Source organism: Pistacia vera, unplaced genomic scaffold (genome assembly GCF_008641045.1).
Source record: "Pistacia vera cultivar Batoury unplaced genomic scaffold, PisVer_v2 Contig40, whole genome shotgun sequence".
In the NCBI taxonomy this organism is placed as follows: Eukaryota; Viridiplantae; Streptophyta; class Magnoliopsida; order Sapindales; family Anacardiaceae; genus Pistacia; species Pistacia vera.
This window is the reverse complement of record NW_022196224.1, coordinates 3,811,361-3,831,561: the sequence shown is the minus strand read 5'-3', so window position 1 is coordinate 3,831,561 and position 20,201 is coordinate 3,811,361. Positions and strand designations below refer to the sequence as shown.

The 20,201-nt window shown below is 36.9% G+C and overlaps 1 non-coding gene across 1 annotated transcript; it reads right to left on the bottom strand.

Annotated features, from left to right (window-relative positions):
- Positions 1–11,563: 11,563 nt before the first annotated feature.
- Positions 11,564–11,670, bottom strand: LOC116141775. Its single transcript, XR_004129882.1, has one exon. It is a non-coding gene; the product is annotated as a small nucleolar RNA R71 (small nucleolar RNA).
- Between the last annotated feature and the right edge of the window lie 8,531 nt (positions 11,671–20,201).

The window sequence follows — 20,201 nt, the reverse complement described above, 5'->3', positions numbered from 1 at the left end:
TGTATGGTTAAAAAGAGGAAGACTGGCGGCTCACAGTGCTTAATTGAAAGAAATAAGTAAAATTAGTCTGTAAATTTTGCTTAGTATGAATCGTTGGTAACTGAAGCTAACTGGGAAGACTTAATGGAAAACCTACTGTTGATTTGAAGTTGAATATCGACATACTAACAAACTTTATGAAGACTCTAATTCCCCATCAAACAGAAAAATGAAACTGAAAAAAAGACAGTTTATGAGGCGTGAAATGTTCTGATTAGATTTGTATGGTTTATGATTGCTGAGGAATTTGTGGAGTGTGCTCTAATTTACTCAAAATAGTTCTGTTCATTGTATTTTATTTTTGGACTGATCACATATGCTTTATTGTTGTCTCATCCATTAAATTCTGAGCTTAGGTGGTGAATTTTGTCCAGCTTTTTCTTTTGCCTGGGAGATTAATATTATATTATTACCTCCAATCCAGATCGTTTAGAAGCTTTTTTGCCATGGCCATGGTTACATGTAACTGCTCATAGTTCTGGTATATTCCCTCAACCGCCAGTTCTGTTTCTTAAATGTATGAATTGGGGGGTTTACTAGTTAGATGCTTCTGCTTCATTTCTTTCATAGCCAAAGATCCATCTACTGAATTAAATTTGATCGTTGTGTGAGTTCCATTGGCGCATCAGTATTATTGCTTGTTCATGCACAGATAGACCAATGTGGCAAATAGTTTCAGCATTTTGTAGTGTGAGCAGTCTTAGATGCTTTAATAAGCTAATTTAAGTCATTTTAGTCAAACAATAAGTTATTAAGGGAGTACAGACATTTCTGTTAAAATTCTTACATTTCATTTTACTTTTTATGGTTTTTATAAGAATTCAACTTGAGATTGGAGCCGTAATAGTTAGGTTGTGTTTGTTTCAGTATTTTTGCACTATCCCATTCAAAATACACATATATTCTATTTTATGTAATTATTTTAAACCCTCTATGTTTGTTAATTTAACAAAACATCCCTCTAAAAAAAAGTTTAGAAATTGTAAAAACATCTCTATCCATCCACATTTATCAAATTTTAGCCACCATTGTTGGAAGGTGGTCGGAATCTAGTATAATGACACACTATCAGTTGGATATGGTCGGTTAATGCGTCGATTCAGCCTTTTTTGGTTAGATTCATCGTGGATTTGACTAAAAAAGGTTAGATCTACTATCGAAGATCTGGCCGTTGTCTTTGGTCATGGTGGTGGCCAGATCTGGTCGTAGATTTGATATTTTCTAACCATATCTACGGTGGATCTAATCGAAAAAGACCATATCAACACACGATTAGTCAAATCCAATCGGTCTTATGCCAATATGACTACTCTGACCACCCTTTAACGGTGGTGGTTGGTTGTCAACATGTAATGGGTGGATGATGGTGTTTTTATTAATTTTCAATGTTTTATTACAAGGGTGTTTAGTAAATTAACAAACATAAAAGGGGTGTTTTTATTAATTTTTATGTGTTACCACTCAACTCTTACTTTTTCAAAAATCTTATCCAAAGTAATAAAACAAACACACCCTAAAAACCAGTTGATGAGCAGCAACATAAAAAAATTGCACCCAACAATCTGCTTTTATTTTACCACAAAGTTAAATTCAAGAGTAGTAAAATTAAATCAAATGAAGATGGGCACATAAATGGCATACCAAACTAGTGCAGCATTTACTTGGATAATTCTTCAGTATACTAATGGTGAGTACCAATCACATAAAAAGAAGACCTCCACTCTGATTCTTCTTAAATGAATGCAAATTATAAATTTAGTTAATATACCGATTCACAAATGAATCAACTCAGCAGAATCGACATGCATTCTTATTTACAGATGTATAAACGACATAGTGAACTGAAAAAGGACCGTGAGAGAGTTCATTCAATATCTTCAGATCTTATCTTATGGTCCCTGTACAAACCTGGCCAACCCAACTTCACTGGGAGGATTTCCAGCAAACCAACAGTTGAATCACTACGACAGGAAAAATCTTACCCATTTCGAAGGCTTTGCAGCAATACATATTTTGTTCCAGCTTCAATTACATTAGCTTCTTTGATTTGCATATTGCTCAAAATTTGAGGGAATTAACCTTATCAATTGCATCTCTTAAAATCCAATTCATTTATCTTCTAGAGTGGGAGAATGCACAATTTATACAAATTTGATTTGAAAACAAGGGTAAGAATACACGATATGGACACAAGCCACAGACTTGGCAGTATCTAATGTTGGTTTCTCATTTCCTTGCTATGAAATAATAATCAGTAAGATAAGTTGTAGGCACACATTCATTTTTTTGCCCACTTCACTAATATCAGCAACTTATTTTCAACTTTTTAATATATGTATACACAAACACAATACAATGCTATGTCTGTATATCGATCTATGGCACATACTATACAAGGTGTACCAGCGTTCAGACAACACATCTACCTCCATCAATTAATTCCAAATATCAAAAAATTATAAACACAATGAAATGCCACAACACAAAGGGGGAATTGCAAGCTAGCAGGATCTTCAATGAATAAAACAACTTCTGGAAAAAAAAACTTACCTTCTGTGTTCAATAGTAGCTGAATCTATGTNGGCGAAGACTACTCTTCGCCCCAGTGAAGACTGCAATTCCAAAATTCCTCAAATCTCAACCAATTTCAAGGTAAACACTCAACCAACTCAACACACAAACTCAATTAAAGCTGAATCAATAAACATTTAAGCAAAACAGCAAATCTTAAGGACGTACCTCAAGTGGGGCGTTACAATTTGCAAGTTCTTGGAACCATTTTATGATATTACGACTTTATTCTCGGGTTCCAAATATCCTACAGCAAACTTGTACCTGAAATGTGTGTGGGAAATTCAATTGTGTTTAATTGAAGAGAAGATGAAGTTGTTAGGAGCATGGCGGAACAAATGATGCCAAAATTTGCAAAATATTGGGATTTTTATAGTCTTGTGTTGACGATTGCAACTATTCTTGATCCACATCTCAAGTTTTAGTTTGTGGAGTATACTTTCAAGAAAGCTTATGATTTAACTACTGCCATACGAAAGTTGGAGGTTGTTAAGAATAACTTGCAAAAGCTTTTTCAAGCTTACGAGGCTCAATGTTCCAAAGAAGTTTTTGCCTTACCTTTAGTTGTTTCTCCTGCGAGTGGTCCTACTCTTGGTAGGCGTGTAGATAATTCTTCTGTAAGTCACTATACTTTTTAGTTTTTATATTCTTACGAAAAATAAAGTACTGTTTATTGTTTAATTTTAACTTTTGACACTTAACTATTTAAATGGTGCAAGATTTTGACAACTACGAGAGTGATTTTATTTCCACTAAGAAATCCGAATTAGATCTTTATTTGGAAAATATGAGGTTTGATCACATCAAATATCAGAATTTGGATATCCTTGATCGTTGGAGAACAATTGTGATCGTTATCTGGTACTTGCCATGATGGCTTGTGATATCATGGCAATACCAATAACATTTGTTGCTTCAGAGTCAACTTTTAGTATTGGTAGTAAAGTGCTCAATAAATATCAAAGCTCACTTTGACCTAAGAATGCAGAATCTTTGATATGCACTTGGACTTGGCTATAGGGAAATGAGTTTACAAATAACATGTTAACATTATATTTCATATAATTTATTATTTACATTTATTAATATTTGTAGTTGATCATTGTCTTGTAGATGATGATGCGAATGATGATTCGGATGATGATCTTGATGTGCCATTAACTAATCCCGAGACTGTGGAATCAAGAGACTATATCAACCACCACTGTGGGATGAACATTTGCTGCCCAAGAATGTTTTTTGTTGAACATTTGATTATGTATTTGTTTATTTTAATTGGTATTTGTAGCTTTGTATTTTACGTTATTGACTTATTGTGTTTGTTTATGTGTATTAGTGATTATGTATTTGTTTATTTTGGTTGGTATTTGTAGTTTTGTATAATATGTTATTGACTTGATTGTTGTGTTTGTTTATTTGTATTACTATTAGTGATTATGTATTTGTTTATTTTGGTTGGTATTTATAGTTTTGTATTATATGTTATTGACTTATTGTGTTTGTTTATGTGTTATTTGTTTATTTTGGTTCATATTTGTTTATATTCTAAATTGAATTGAATTTATAGTAGTTGATTAGGGGTGTAAATGTAAAAAATTAAAACTATAGGAATTTTGGGGGTGTAACTGTCATAATTGAAAACTATTGGGGTGAAACGAAAATTTAAAACCTGGAGAGAAAAAAAGGGCACCCGCGGGTGCACCCGTACTAGCATAGGATAAGGTATGGGTCCAATATTTTGGACCGGCATATGACCCAGACCTGTTGGACCCATACCCGTGACGACTTGGCCCACCCGCCCGTTTTGCCAAGTCTACTTGTTATTGGGCCTCACTCAATTGGGCCTCCAGAATGTTTCTAACATGCAACAACATTTTTTTATAAAATTATGGATTAAGAAATATTGCACAACAATGTGATCACGGTCTAAAATTGAGCCCATTGCATCTTTACGTGGGCTGCCCAAAAAATCCATATTTGGTGCACGTTTTAACCCGCACCAGATAAGGCCCTTGGCTGAAAAACCAAGTGCCAACCAATGCCAAGTGCTGGAAGCACTTGACTACCATGCTGCAGCCCCAAAACAACACCCAATCGAGATGACAACAGCAGTGCATTTGCATGCGTCGTTGCTGCTTTACTGTTTGCGGCAACAAAGCCCAAGGCCACATGTTGGAGCATGTGGCTAGCACTCCTCCATGCACGGTAGCATGCAACAACACTACTGTTTTGTGCTATTGCACGCAATTTGTGAAGCAGTAGTGCGCATTTACGCCCTATCGCTACTACTTCTTGTTGCTATCGTGCGGGGCAGCACACAGCAGCAACACGCCACCCTACATGGCAACATCCTCCTCTGATCGAAATCAAGTTTTATTTGATTTCGATCCCCAAAAACAGATGCAAAAGTTTAGAATCGCAACATATCAACCATAGTAGATTTTTACAACCAAAAATTCAGTTTTATGCATCATGCAATAACATAATCGATACATATTGAATTCATCACACCCAAACATTATAAAATAACGTAAACAACATAAAGTCGACTCTAATACCACTGTAAGTTGCTAGTGGGGTTTACGCAATGGAAAACATAAATAAAATCCCTAACAACAGCATTGATCCCAAGAACCTTATACCCGATTTACGTTATTTACATATGAAATAATAATGAATATAAAATTTCCAGATCTCATACCAACGTTTGGAGACTCCTTCAATTGATACGAATCATCACACTCTAAGATCAGAGTGAACTCTCGGTATCTGCACGAAGACAGGATGTCGATCACCAAGCAATTTGATGTGCTAGCCAAAACGGCAAGGATCAAGGATGGGAATGTAGCAGAATTTTTCTTCTTCTCCACTTAGACAGAAAACATGAGAGAGAATGAGGTGAGTGGCTAGGATTTTAATTAATGTGCTCTCTTATTTTATTTTTAATTTTAAGTTGCCTTTTATATGCAACAAAAATTAAAACCTTAATCTAATTAGGAGTAAATTTATTCCATGACTAGAATAATAAATCCCCATTACCAAATGAGGTAATAATCCACATGGCATCTTATTCAAATTTAAATATGAATTTCATATTTATATATTATCTTTATTAATATCGTCAAATTTTAATATTGAATAATATATTTAAATTCAAATATGAATTTCATATTTTATATATATTATCTTCACTAATATTAATATGATCAAATATTAATATTAATAATATATATATATATTATTTAAATATATGAATATATTTAAATATATAATCTCACTAATTTTAATTTCAATATGAAATTAAATATAGGCAACGACCTCCGCAAATTTAATTGCACTGTGAGATTACCAAAATGTCTTTTCATCTCAAAAGATGAAAATACCCTTTCCATCATAGATGATGAAAATACCCTTCTCACCAATTCATCCTTAATCCATCTTCTATGTGTATGACTCGAGGGCTCTGATAGCAAGTGAACAGGTATATGCAGTGAAAAACACATTCAAAAACAAATAAAAATCCGATCAAATGCTTAATCCCAAATCTGGGTATGGAATATAATGTTTACATGTTTATAAAATTTGCATTAAAACAATATATTAAATCCATACAAGGATTCATAATAACTTACCAATGTTTGAAGGCTCTTTCAGTACTTTAGTTTGGCTTGTCAATTCAAGAAGAGAATCGCACGAACGTCGTCCACACGAAGATAATCCGTAGAACCTACTACTATTTTGCTAGAACAAATAGAAGGCTTCAAGAATCAAGTGAATCAAAGAAAGAAATTCTTTGATTCACACACACTTTGAAAAAACGTGAGAGAGGGAGAAGGGTGGCTAGAGTTTTTTTCACTCTTTTATTCAATGAATGAATGATTGTTATATTTTTGTTTTAATTAAGTTTCACTTATATAGTGTCACTTAATTAAAACCCTAATCCCAATAGGAATAGCCATGGACTCTCAAGTTAATCCATCCTTGCAACCAAACACACCCTTTATGGTATTTTTAATTTTAATTAATTATTAAGATAATTAAAATCAATAATATATAATAATATATTAACATTTAATTATTAATAATAATCCATTTAAATACATGCGCACATATATTTAAATATAATCTCACTAATTTTAATTTTAATATTAAAATTAAATATAGGCAACATCCTTAGCAAATTTAATTGCACTGTGATATTACCAAAATACCCTTTCGTCTTAAAAGATGAAAATACCCCTTTCACAAAAACGATTCTTAAATTATCTTCTAACTGTGTGACCCGTAGGCTCCTTATCATATCGGTAGTGAGTAAAATCGCGATTAACACCAATTAATCGTCTCACTACTCACAAACCAAGATTGGCCCCTAGCAGGGCATCATGGCCACTCAATAGATTCGGATTCAACGAAATAGCTACCAATCGACGATATGGTTACCGTGCAATCAAATCCTTTCATCATCTGTTATCTCATCGAGGCTGAGGTACAGAAACAATACCAACCTCAGTTATCCTCAATATCTTTGTACTCAGCTATGGACCAATGATCAGAACAATAAATTGAATTGAGCAATAACTCAATCCCACAGTGGCCACAGCTTTAGTGTCATTTCCATTCACTGAATTACGTCGTGAGATAACTTCTCCCATAGCCAGGAGTGATGAATCCTTTGTTAATCCACCATAGTCTTAATACATTCTTCAATGCAACCAATCACTACCGTATTGATAGCTCTGAATAGAGCTATGTTAGGCTAGTGATCTTAAATCTAAGGATCACATGCACCACCATTCATTAGAGGATGTATTCCATAGACACTAGGGTTACCATCTATATGATATCCTCTAGTGGGTCTGTCTAGTGAACTTGCCTATAGCAAGCACTTATGTGTCGCACCACGTTGTTGGCAAACAACCTTGACAAGTGAGGTTAGTCACTGTCTTTTGACAGGGTCGTTCAACACTATGATGACCTTATCGTATTATCTGTGCCCTTGGTCAGAATAATACTAGGGCTACAAACATTTCTAGAATTGCCACCATATGTGATCATAGGGTTCTCACTATCAAGATTTGAAACACTTGATACCCTCGTCACGGTTCTACCATCCTAAGGACATATATCAATGCACGCATTTATGATTTACATGATATATAAGAAAATTGGCTTTTATTGATTAATAAACATTATTACAAAGAGTCAATTTTACAATAATTGATAGGCTCTAGGGCACCAACTCTAACAATCTCCCACTTACACTATAGCCAATCATTCATGTATTTGATACCGAATGACCTTAAGTGTTTTTCATGCTTCTATTACGACAAAGGCTTCGTTAGTGGATCAGTGAGATTGTCATTAGTATGCACTTTACTAATCTGTATATCTTTCCTCTCAACCATTTCTCTGTTGAGATGAAACCGTCTGAGTATGTGTCTAGACTTCTAGTGAGACCATGATTCCTTTGCTTTAGCTATTGCTCCATTGTTGTCACAATAGATATCTATTGGATCAACAATTATGGAGACCATACCAAGTTCAATGATGACCTTCTTAATCCAAACTGTCTCCTTGGTTGCATCAGATAATGCGATATACTTAGCCTCCATTGTAGAGTCTACTACAGTGCTTTGCTTGGAGCTCTTCCAGCTCACTACACCTCCACTGAGACAAAGTACAAACCTGGACTGCGAACAATAATCATCTTTGTCTGTCTAGAAACTAGCATTACTGTATCCTCTTATAGTGAGCTCACCTTCTCCTCCATAGACCAAAAACATGTCCTTAGTCCTCATCGAGTACTTAAGGATGTTCTTGACAACTATCTAGTGACGCTCACCTATATCCGATTGATATCTACTACAAATGCTTAATGCACATGATACAACAATCCGAGTACACAACATGGCATACATGATGGATCCAATTGCTAACACATATGGGATCCTCTTCATTCTATCTCTCTCATCGTGTGTTTTAGGACACATATCCTTAGAGAGATAGACACCATGTGACATCGGAAGAAATCCCTTCTTGGATTCTTCCATACTGAATCTCTTCAGTACTTTATCAATGTATGTACTCTGACTTAGGCTAAGCAACCTACGTGATCTATCACGGTAGATCTTTATTTTGAGGATGTAGGCTGCTTCTCCTAAGTCTTTCTTGGAGAAGCACCTGGATAACCAAGTCTTTACCAACTAAAAGTTTGGTGTATCATTCCCGATCAGAAGTATGTCGTTGACATACAACACCAGTAATGCCACAACGCTCCCACTTACCTTTTTGTAAACACAAGGCTCATCTTCATTCTTAATAAAACAGAATTCCTTTACGACTTCATCAAAACGAATGTTCTAGCTCCTTAAAGCTTGCTTGAGTCCATAAATGGACCTCTGCAACTTGCATACTTTATCAACTTGTCCATCAAGAATGAAGCCATCAGGTTATGTCATATACACATCATCTTCAAGGTTTCCGTTCAGGAAAGATGTTTTGACATCCATTTGCCAAATTTCATAGTCATGCTATGAAGCAATCGCAAGCATAATCCGAATGGACTTAATCATGGCAACTAGCAAGAAGGTTTCTTCATAGTCTATACCATGAATTTGTTTGAAACCATTGGCAACAAGTCATGCCTTATAAGTATGCACCTTGCCATCTAGGTCAGTCTTCTTCTGAAGACCCATTTATACCCTATGGGTTTTAACCCTTCAGGTGGATCCACCAGAGACCATACTTGGTTTTGGTACATGGAGTCCATCTCAGATTTCATAGATTCAAGCCATTTAACGGAATCTAGATCCGATATAGCGTCTTCGTAGGTTCTAGGTTCATTCTCTTGGTAGCCTAGTATGTCGCCATAACCCTAGATTGACACGGGTAGATCATGATAATCCGAGGATTATACTATTTTATTTAGGCTTTTAGGCCAGATTTTAGATACCTCTTAGTTCATTTATGCCTGAATTGCTACTTAATTCTTTACATTTTGTGTTTCATGCCGAAATGGACATTTTAAGCAAATAATGAGCGAATTGGAGTTTCTGGACTCAGAAGTAAGCGGATCTCAGAAGTTGGGAGAGTTCTGAAGCAGAGTAAAGCACTATGAAGCTTGTTCCCATGGGAGAGCATCGAAGATCGAAGATTCAGGCAAAGAAGAAAGCGAAGGGCAATTCTATATTTCAAAATTCTTCATGAAGATTCGCCGTGGCGAAATGAGTTTCGCACAAGAGTTAATTTTACTTCGTCACCGCGGCTAGATTTCTTCTTCGCCGCGGTGAAGTCTACAAATTTCAGTTTCTTTAAAACGCACAGTTTCATTTTTAGGAAAAGTCTTAGGTTTTTGGGTGAGGTATAAAAGCAAAACTTTGCCATTTTGAAAGGAGGTCGTTTTTCTTAGTCTAGAGCAGCTTATTTTCATCTTAGTTAGTAGAGATTTGACGAATTTTGGGTTGAAAAGTGAGAAGATTCGGGATTGAATCTGGTGGATTCTTCAACTAGGGGAGATCTCTTGTCTTTTCTCTCATTTCAATATGTTGAACCTTGAGTTTATTGTTTTTCTTGCTATGTATTTTGATTTAGCTATGAACTAACCCATTTTGGGTTAGGGTTTTGATGTAATTCGGATTTCCATGGATTGAGCAATTGATTTTTGTTATTTTCATATGCTATTGCATGGATTGTGTGGTTATTCTGATTTTATTGCTTTTAATTGATGAACATAATGAGATTGAGAAATGAGTCATGTTAAGCTTCTTGGGTAATCACCATTGTAGTATTGAATGCTAGAGATAGATTTGAGAATCAATGAAATCAATCTAGGATTCCATGTGCTTAATGAGCTTAGAACTATTAATCTTCAAATTGTTAGGTGCGGAAGTTTAATAGGGAAAAGTAGGAAAACATAGCCTGAGAAGGTATGTTTTACAATTTAGAGAATTCGATTTACAATCAATGCATGTGAATATGGAAATAGCATAATCCGGAGGTTTAATCCATAGAGTCCAAATGAAGTCAAAACCCTACCAGTTTGTTTAAATTGATATTATCTTGTTTTTAATCTTGCTTTCATAATTTAGTTTTGAATATTTAGCAAATTTTGTTTTAGTTTTAAGTTTAATTTTTCTCCCATTAATCCAAACAAATTCGATTGCTCCAACTTGAAAACAGTAGAAAACTTAGTGCTTAGCAACCAATCCTCGGGGGAACAATACTCACTCATCACTTTATTACTTTGTGTGATTAGTGCACTTGCTATTTATGCATGTTGTAGTAACAACGTATCAAGTTTTTGGCACTGTTGCCGAGGATTGAGTTTTTTGTTAACATTAAAATTTTCTTGTGTTAGCTAGATTGGAGCTTTATTTTTGCTTAATTATTGTTTGTTTAATTTTTGTTATTCTTTTAGGTTGGTTTGTGATCTCACTCTTTCTATGTTTTTGTGTAGTTTATGCGAAGAGCAAGATGTCAACCAGTGGTTCCTATTGATCCTGAGATTGAAAGAACCACTCGAAGACTTAATAGAGAAAGAGAGGGTACAGTGGAACCAGAAGTCATAGTTGTAGAGATGGTAGAAAATAGATCACTAAATGAGTTTTCAATTCCCTCAATTGATGGCAGTCGGTCAAGTATCACTAGACCAACAGTACAAGCCAACAACTTTGAGATAAAGTCGGCAATCATCTAGATGATCCAACAGTCGGTACAGTTTAGGGGAGATTTGAAGGAAGATCCAAATCTACACATTGCTAATTTTTTAGAGATTTGTGATACGTTCAAGTCAAACGAGGTGTCAGATGATGCCATCAGATTGAGACTATTCCCGTTTTCATTGAAGGATAAAGCTAAGGGATGGTTAATGGTATTACCAACAAGAATGATCACAACATGGAACGATTTAGCACAGAAGTTCCTGACCAAATTCTTTCCTCCAGCAAAATCGGCAAAGCTAAGAAATGATATCACATCGTTTCTACAGGAAAAGTCAGAATCATTGTATGAGGCTTGGGAGAGATGCAAAGAATTACTAAGGAGGTGTCCACATCATGGGTTGCCAGTTTGGATGCAAGTCCAAACATTTTATAACGGATTGATGGTGAATGTGCAAACTATGGTAGATGCAGCATCGGGAGGAGCACTGCAAAATAAGACTCCGGAAGAAGCTCACGAGTTGCTTGAAGTTATGGCAAGCAACAATTATCAAAGACCTAATGAGAGGGTGCAACCGAAGAAATCTATGGGTCTTCATGAAGTTGATGCATATACAGCCATTTCAGCTCAACTGACAGCACTTCAAAAATAGTTGGAAAGTATGCAGGTAAATTCCATTCAAGCACCTCAACTAACTTGTGAATTTTGTGCAAGTAATCACGTGAGCAATGAATGTCAATTGGGGAACAGTTTTTCTTCAGCATCATCATTGGAGCAGGTTAACTACTTGGCAGAAAATCAAAGGCAACCGAACAATCCATACTCCAACACATATAATCCTAGTTTGAGGAATCATCCGAACCTATCTTGGAGCAATCAGAATCAACAGAATTAGCAAAACAATCAATGGAACCAAAGAGCATTGCCAAACAACCAAACAGGGGTGAACAATCAATCAGGGGAGCAAAGAGTGACAAAATTGAAGGACATGTTTGGAAAGTTTATGCAGGAGACCACAGGTTTTATGAATGAGACGAGAACAAATTTCAAAAATCAGGGGGCATCTATTTGGAACTTGCAGGTACAAGTGGGTCAATTGGCTGATAAGTTAAATGAGAGACCACAGGGCTCACTACCGAGCAACACAGTGACTAACCCACATGAGCAAGCAAATGCGGTAACTTTGAGAAGTGGGACAGTGTTGGAAGAGGTGGAAAAATCAAGGGAAGAAGAAAGTCCATCAAAAGGAGAGAAAAAGGAAGACTCTGATGAGGAGGTTGATGAAGAGATAGTTGCTGAAGAGAAACCATCTAGTTCTAGGGAAGAAGAACAAAAATGGGAAGTGAGGCAAAGACAAAGGAAAGAGAAATTGCCATTTCCCGAGATACCACCAGAATTAGCACATCACACTCCTCCTGTGCCGTTTCCTCATAGACTGAAGAAAAAGAATCAAGATAAGCAGTTTTCCAAATTCATTGAAATATTTAGAAAATTGCATATTAATATTCCTTTTGCAGATGCACATTGCAATATATGCCGAGCTATGCGAAATTTCTCAAGGAGATTTTATCAAACAAAAGAAAGTTAGAGGATGAGGAAACAGTGATGCTCACGTAAGAGTGCAACACCATTCTCCAGAAGAAGCTACCCCCGAAACTCAAAGATCCGGGGAGTTTCACTATTCCTTCCATTATAGGAGACATTACCTTTGATCGAGTTTTATGTGATTTAGGTGCTAGCATCAATTTAATGCCTTTTTCTGTTTTTAGGAGATTGGGAATTGGTGAAGTGAAGCCAACAACCATGTCGTTGCAACTTGCAGATAGATCCATCAAACATCCAAGGGGTATAGTCGAAGATGTGATGGTGAAGGTGGACAAGATTATCTTTCTGGCAGATTTTGTTGTATTAGACATGGAGGAGGATAAGGAAATGCCTCTTATTCTGGGTCGACCATTTTTTGCCACGGGAAGAGCACTCATTGATGTGCAAGAAGGAAAGTTGTTGTTAAGAGTTCAAGATGAAACTGTAACGTTCAATGTGTTTGAAGCTATGAAGTTTCCATCTGAGTCAGATTCGTGCTTTAGTGTTGATGTGGTGGATAAACTAGTAGCGAAGGTCATTGAAGAGAACACTCCACAACTACCTCTAGAAGCGTGTATTGCCCAATCAAGAACAATAGAGGTAAATGAGTCGGCAAAGAACAAATGTGCTAGATTGTTAGAAGCACTTCAGTCGATTGATAAGAGCCAAGAGCTAGAATTTGAGGAATTTGATTTTGAAAAAGAGAAGGAAAAGGAAAGAAAGGAAGAACCTCCAAAGCTTGAGTTGAAACCTTTACCTTCCTACCTCAAATATGTGTATCTTGGGGAATCATAAACTTTCCCAGTAATAATAAGTTCAAGGTTGAGCAAATTGGAAGAAGAGTGGTTAATTCGGGTGTTAAAGGAACACAGATTGGCAATTGGGTGGACTATTTCGGATATTAGAGGCATCTCTCCATCGTTTTGCATGCATAATATACTCATGGAGGATGATATCAAGCCTAGAGTTCAACCACAATGAAGATTAAATCCTTTGATGAAGGAAGTGGTGAGAAAGGAGGTGGTTGAACTTCTAGATGCGGGAATAATTTATCCCATTTCTAATAGTCCATGGGTGAGTCCAGTGCAAGTGATTCCAAAGAAGGGAGGTATCACAGTGATAAAGAATGAGAGCAATGAATTGATACCAACTAGGACGGTCACGGGTTGGAGAGTGTGCATTGACTACTGGAAATTAAATGAAGCGACAAGGAAGGATCATTTTCCACTTCCTTTCATTGATCAAATGTTGGAGAGATTGGCAAGGCATGCTTATTACTGTTTCTTGGATGGTTATTCAGGATACAATCAGATTGCCATCGCTCCTGATGATCAAGAGAAGACGACCTTCACTTGTCCTTATGGCACCTTTGCTTATCGAAGGATGCCTTTTGGGTTGTGTAATGCACCAACCACATTTCAGAGATGCATGATGTAAATCTTTAGAGATATGGTAGAGCAGTTTATAGAAGTCTTCATGGATGACTTCTCTATTTTTGGTTCGTCCTTTGATAATTGCTTATCTAATCTTTCTTTTGTTTTGCAGCGATATCAGGAGACGAACTTGGTGCTCAATTGGGAGAAGTGCCACTTCAGGGTCCAAGAAGGAATGGTGCTTGGTCATAGAATTTCAAGGGATGGAATAGAAGTGGATCGAGCAAAGATGGACGTGATTGAGAAGTTGCCACCACCCTCCAATGTTAAAGCAATTCGAAGTTTCTTGGGGTATGCGGGGTTTTATAGACGGTTCATCAAGAATTTTTCTAAGATCTCTAAACCCCTTTGCAATTTATTGATTAAAGATGTTGCTTTTGATTTTAATGATGAATGCATGCATGCCTTTCTAACTCTAAAGAAATTATTGGTATCTGCACCTATTATTGCAGTTCCCGATTGGGGACTACCATTTGAATTGATGTGTGATGCTAATGATTTTACTTTAGGAGTAGTGTTAGGACAGAGGAAAAACAAAGTGTTGCATGTAATTCGGTATGCTAGCAAAACACTTACTGATGCACAATTGAATTACACCACCACTGAAAAAGAATTGTTGGCTGTGGTTTTTGCTTTTGACAAATTTCGTTCATATTTGTTAGGTGCTAAGGTGATCGTCTACACGGACCATTCGGCACTCAAGCACCTATTGGCAAAGCAAGAAGCGAAACCTCGACTGATAAGATGAATCCTATTGCTACAAGAGTTTGAGTTAGAAATACAAGATAAAAAGGGGTCAGAAAATGTAGTGGCGGACCATTTGCCAAGGATTGAATGACCAATTCAGGGAAATGAAGAAGAAACCCAAATCAGAGAAACTTTCCCGGATGAGAAATTGATGAGAATGGAGGAAGCACCGTGGTATGCAGATTTCGCAAACTACTTGTCAGCGAGAGTGCTCCCCATTGGCATGACCTTCCAACAAAAGAGGAAGTTTTTCTCAGATTTGAAATACTACTTCTGGGAAGAGCCATTCCTTTATAGACACAGTGCTGATCAGATGGTACATAGGTATGTTCCGAAAGAGGAAATTGAGAGTATTCTAAGGCATTGTCATGAGAAGGAAGTAGGTGGCCATTTTGGAGGAGCTAGGACAGCAGCCAAGGTTCTTCAATCTAGGTTTTATTAGCCAACCCTTTTTAAGGATTCTTTTCGGATGGTTCAGGAATGCGACCAATGTCAACGGAGTGGTAATATTTCAAATAAAGATGAGATGTCGTTGAACAACATCCTTGTAGTTGAGCTGTTTGATGTGTAGGGAGTTGACTTCATGGGTCCCTTCCCAAATTCTTTTGGGAATACATACATTTTGGTAGTAGTGTATTATGTATCAAAATGGGTGGAAATAGTTGCATTGCTGTCTAATGATGCCAGGGCAGTGATTAATTTTGTGAGAAAGAACATTTTCTCAAGATTTGGAGAACCATGGGCAATCATTAGTGATGGAGGATCACATTTTTGTGACAGGCAATTGGATGCACTGTTGGGGAAATATGGGGTGAAACATACAGTTGCAACACCTTACCATCCATAGACGAGCGGGCAAGTGGAACTGTCGAACAGAGAACTTAAGGGAATTTTAGACAAGACAGTTAATGCATCTAGGAAAGATTGGTCACGGAAATTGGATGATGCATTGTGGGCCTACCGAACTGCATTTAAGACTCCGATTGGTATGTCTCCATTGAGGATGGTCTATGGGAAGTCATGTCATTTGCCGGTAGAACTCGAGCATAAGGCCTATTGGGCAGTCAAACAGCTCAACATGGATTTACGAGCTGCTGGGGAAGAAATGATACTAACTTTGAATGAACTCGATGAGTTTCATCTCGAAGCTTATGAGAATGCTAGCATGTACAAGGAAAAGACCAAGAAGTGGCATGACAAGCATATCAGGAAGAAGAACTTTGAAGTGAGTCAGAAAATTTGTTGTTTAATTCTAGACTTAGACTTTTCCCAAGAAAACTTAGGTCTAGATGGTCCGGACCCTTCATAGTTACAAGAGTTTACCCATTTGGAGCGGTGGAGGTGTCCTATGAAGAAAAAAGTACATTTAAGGTCAATGGCCAGAGGTTGAAGCCATACATCGACGGAGTGATAAGTTGCAAGTCAATTCCCCTCCGACTTGACATTCCGACATGAGAACTTGAGAGAGTCGAGCTTTCCGACTATAAACAAGCGTTCCTTGGGAGGCAACCCAAGTGTTTTCATTTGTTGTTGTTTATTTATTATTTTGAAATTGTTTAGTTTCTTATTATTTTTAGATAAAGTCTAATTTGTGTGTTTTTAGGTGTTTCAAGTGAATTATCGAATCAAGGAGGAAATTGGAATTTTCTAGTTTTCACCGCGACGAAGCACATTTTGAAAAATTTGGAATTCGGAAAGTCCCAAACTTCGCCGCGGCGAAGTATTTATTTCGCTGAGGTGATGTGCCTCTGTATTTTTCCACTGTGGTGAAGCAAGTTAGGCAAAAATTCACTAAGGGAAATTCGCCACGGCGAAGATTGTTCTTCACCGAGGCGATGAGCTTCTTTAATTTTTCCCCGCCGCATCGACTGGGTTAGGATTCTAGGGTTTTAAAGTGAAGAACTTCGCCACGGCGAAGATTGTTCTTCGCCGCAACGAAACCTTGTTTTTATAAATACTTATCGCGACCCTTCATTTTTCGCGAAACTTCTCAAACACATTTGAGAGAAAAATTTTCCTGCTTCAATTCAAAGCCTTCCCAGTGATTTCCCAGCAAAGTTTATCACTCCTTAACCTTTCTAAACACCAAAACAACTCGTTCTAACAAAGATCTTTGCGAAAAATTGAAGAAATTTGAGGGTTCAAGAATTTGGGGGTTTTGCAATCTCGGATGATTTTGACTAAATTGGTGGTGAATACTCCCTAGTTTTGGTGAGATTTCAAGTTCCCTAAGCTTTTAATCTCATAATTTCGAGTTTACAGTCATGGATCTGAAAATATTGATTGTTGGTTGAGTTGTGAAATTTTTGTGATATTGTACGTTGATTTTGTTTGAGGAAGTGTTGATTGTGTGGTATTAAAGAGTGTGGGTTTTGAATTTTGGAGTGTTTGATTGAGTTTGGAAGAATCGTAGTTTGGGGGTCTAAGTGCAAAAATTTTAGAAGTGTTGTCCATTTTTGCTGGATTGATTGTGGTTGTCGTGGGACGCTTAGGGTTGAATTGTTAAGTTGATTGGTAGTTTTGGGAAAATGCCGCTCAAGGTACCATCAAAGGGTAAAGGAAAACGAAAGAAAGTGGACAATCGGTTTGTAAATGAGAAGGCTCGGACACGCTATGAAGGGGCAGCCCAAAGGAAAGATAAAGGATTTATTCCTGAGCGTGGATTGACCGCGAGCTAGGCTATGGATTAGAGTCGAGGGAGACGTTGGGAACTATTTATGAGTTCACCTGCACAAGCGGCTGTAGAGCTGCTAGTGAGAGAGTTTTATGCCAACCTCTCGAAGTGTGAATCAGGTGTTGTGTTTGTGAGAAGTACTGATGTGGCATTTACTACAAAGGTCATCAATGAATTTTATAACCTGCCTAAGATTGACCGTAATGATTATGTGAATTTTAGGAAGACGCAGTTTGAGGATGATATTATTCTTCTGGTCATTACAAAACCAAACATCACTTGGGAGGTTTCAAAAAAGGGCAAGAAGAGTATCAAGGGAACTAATTTGACATCGATGGCTCGGTTGTGGCAGTACTTTATTAGTGTGAGGATGATGCTGGAAATGCACTATAGTACGGTGACTTATGAGTAGGCATTATTGCTCTATTCTATTGCCACAGGAAAGAGAATAGATGTGGGACAAATTATCCTAAACAACATTCAGCATGCAGACAAACCAGGGTGAGGGAGTTACCCTTTCTCACATCTCATTACAGCTTTGTGCACTTGAGCAGGAATCAAGGTACATGATGATGAGCCACTTATCCACACTACCCCAGTTCTCGACTCAAACTATTATCACAAGCATCTTGAACATCCAGGCGATGAGTAACCAAGCGTAGGGACAAAACGACAGAGAACCACATAAGGCACTTCCACATCATCCAGTTCCACAGCCACTATGAGGGAAATGATGCAGCTGATGATGGGTCAGATGAAAAGGATGGTAAAACGTCAAGATTGGCTGGCAGAGCAAACCCATATGATGTATGACATGCAGAAGAGTAGCTTCACCAAGCTCAACAGTAATATTTTGGAATTCCAATGGGTTGACTGGGATTCAGATGAGTGGATGGGCTTCGACTCAGAAGAGGATGACGCCGAGGGAGACGATGAGGCCGAAGAATGAGCACCTAAGCACCTGTTTTTGTTTGTTATTTTTCTTTGTTTTAGTTGTTTCTGTATTTCATTTCGAACATTGAACTCAGTTGATACTTTTTGTTTTGGATTGTTTAATTTTTGTTTTAATTTCGTAGTTGATGTAAAGACGAGATTAGGTTTGTAATATTTTCATATTAGTCAGTGAATTTTTCTAACACAATGGACACCACAGTTTTCAATTGTTTTTACAGATTTTGGTGATGACAAAGTCAAGGACCGGGTGTGCACACTGTTGAGCGAAACTTCAACTTTACGGATTAATCAGGGAACTATCTTGTACCTTTATCGATTTTGTTTTTCTATTCCTAATTTGTGCATAATGTGACATTGGGGACAATGTCATCTTTAGTTTGGGGGTAGGAAAAATTTGAGAACTTTTGGACTTTTGTTTATTTTATTTGGTTTTGTTGTGTATGCCAATGATGAATTGTATAAATCAATAATGAGAATAGGATTGTTGAATTTTTATTGTTGAGAAATGTTAAGCATTGCTTCAAATTTATGAAAAATGACTAAATTTTGATTGAGGATTGTTGAGTGGTTCAACCACCATTTTCATTTATTTCGGCATGCTTAGATTCATTTTATGTGGTTAGGTAAAGTTTTGATAATGTTGGTGGACTCTAGAGCCTAGTAGAGAAGTGCTTGAGGCGGAATTCTAGGAATAGACACTGTTGAGGAAATGATTTAGGCATTTTTTCAGAACGTTTGAGCCTTTCCAGCCAACCCACGAATGAATTTTTCCCTAGTCACCCATTTGAGCCTTATGAGATTATCATTTCGTTTTATTTCCTTCCAAACAAAAAATTGTCCAATCCAATTACCCTAAACACATAATCATACCCTATAGGAGAATTTTGGACCTAATGCAAACATAAGGAACTTGAAGAGTTGTGTGAATGAACTAAAAGAATAGTTTGGGGGTTGTGAGAATGGCAAGAAGAATAAGAGAGGTAATTAACCTCAATTTTGTTATTTAAAAAAAAATTTATTTATTTTGAATTGCATTACAATAGCAACAATAAGAATTGTTCATGGTTGAAGGTTGTTAAATGGTTGACATTTTGAGTGATGGTTGAGAAAGGAAGTGGGAGTTGGATTAAGTCATAGTGTTTGCTTTAAGGAAACCAAGTTCTCTTGTTTGTTTATCCTTTCCTTTCCTTTGGAGCCCACTACCCGAGCCTAACGTTACAAGCTTGCAAATACTTTTTGATTCTTAGCGATGTCTAATCCTCATTAGTGGAGAGTAGTTCGATATTTAGGCTTATGGAGTTTGCTGCCATTTGATAAACTTTGCATGCCTACATAAAATAATTCGGGAAGTCGGAAGGTGGATTGAAGTGGGGATCACCTACTCGGGGGACCAATAGAGAAAGATAGTCGATGCAACTTATAACTTCTTGGAGTGTTGAACATTTTTCTAGTAATAATTTTGCAACAACCTTTGAGACTTGTATAAATTCTAGGCAGTTCGTTGTGTTGAGTTGAGTCTTATGTTTTTCTTTTTAAATTTT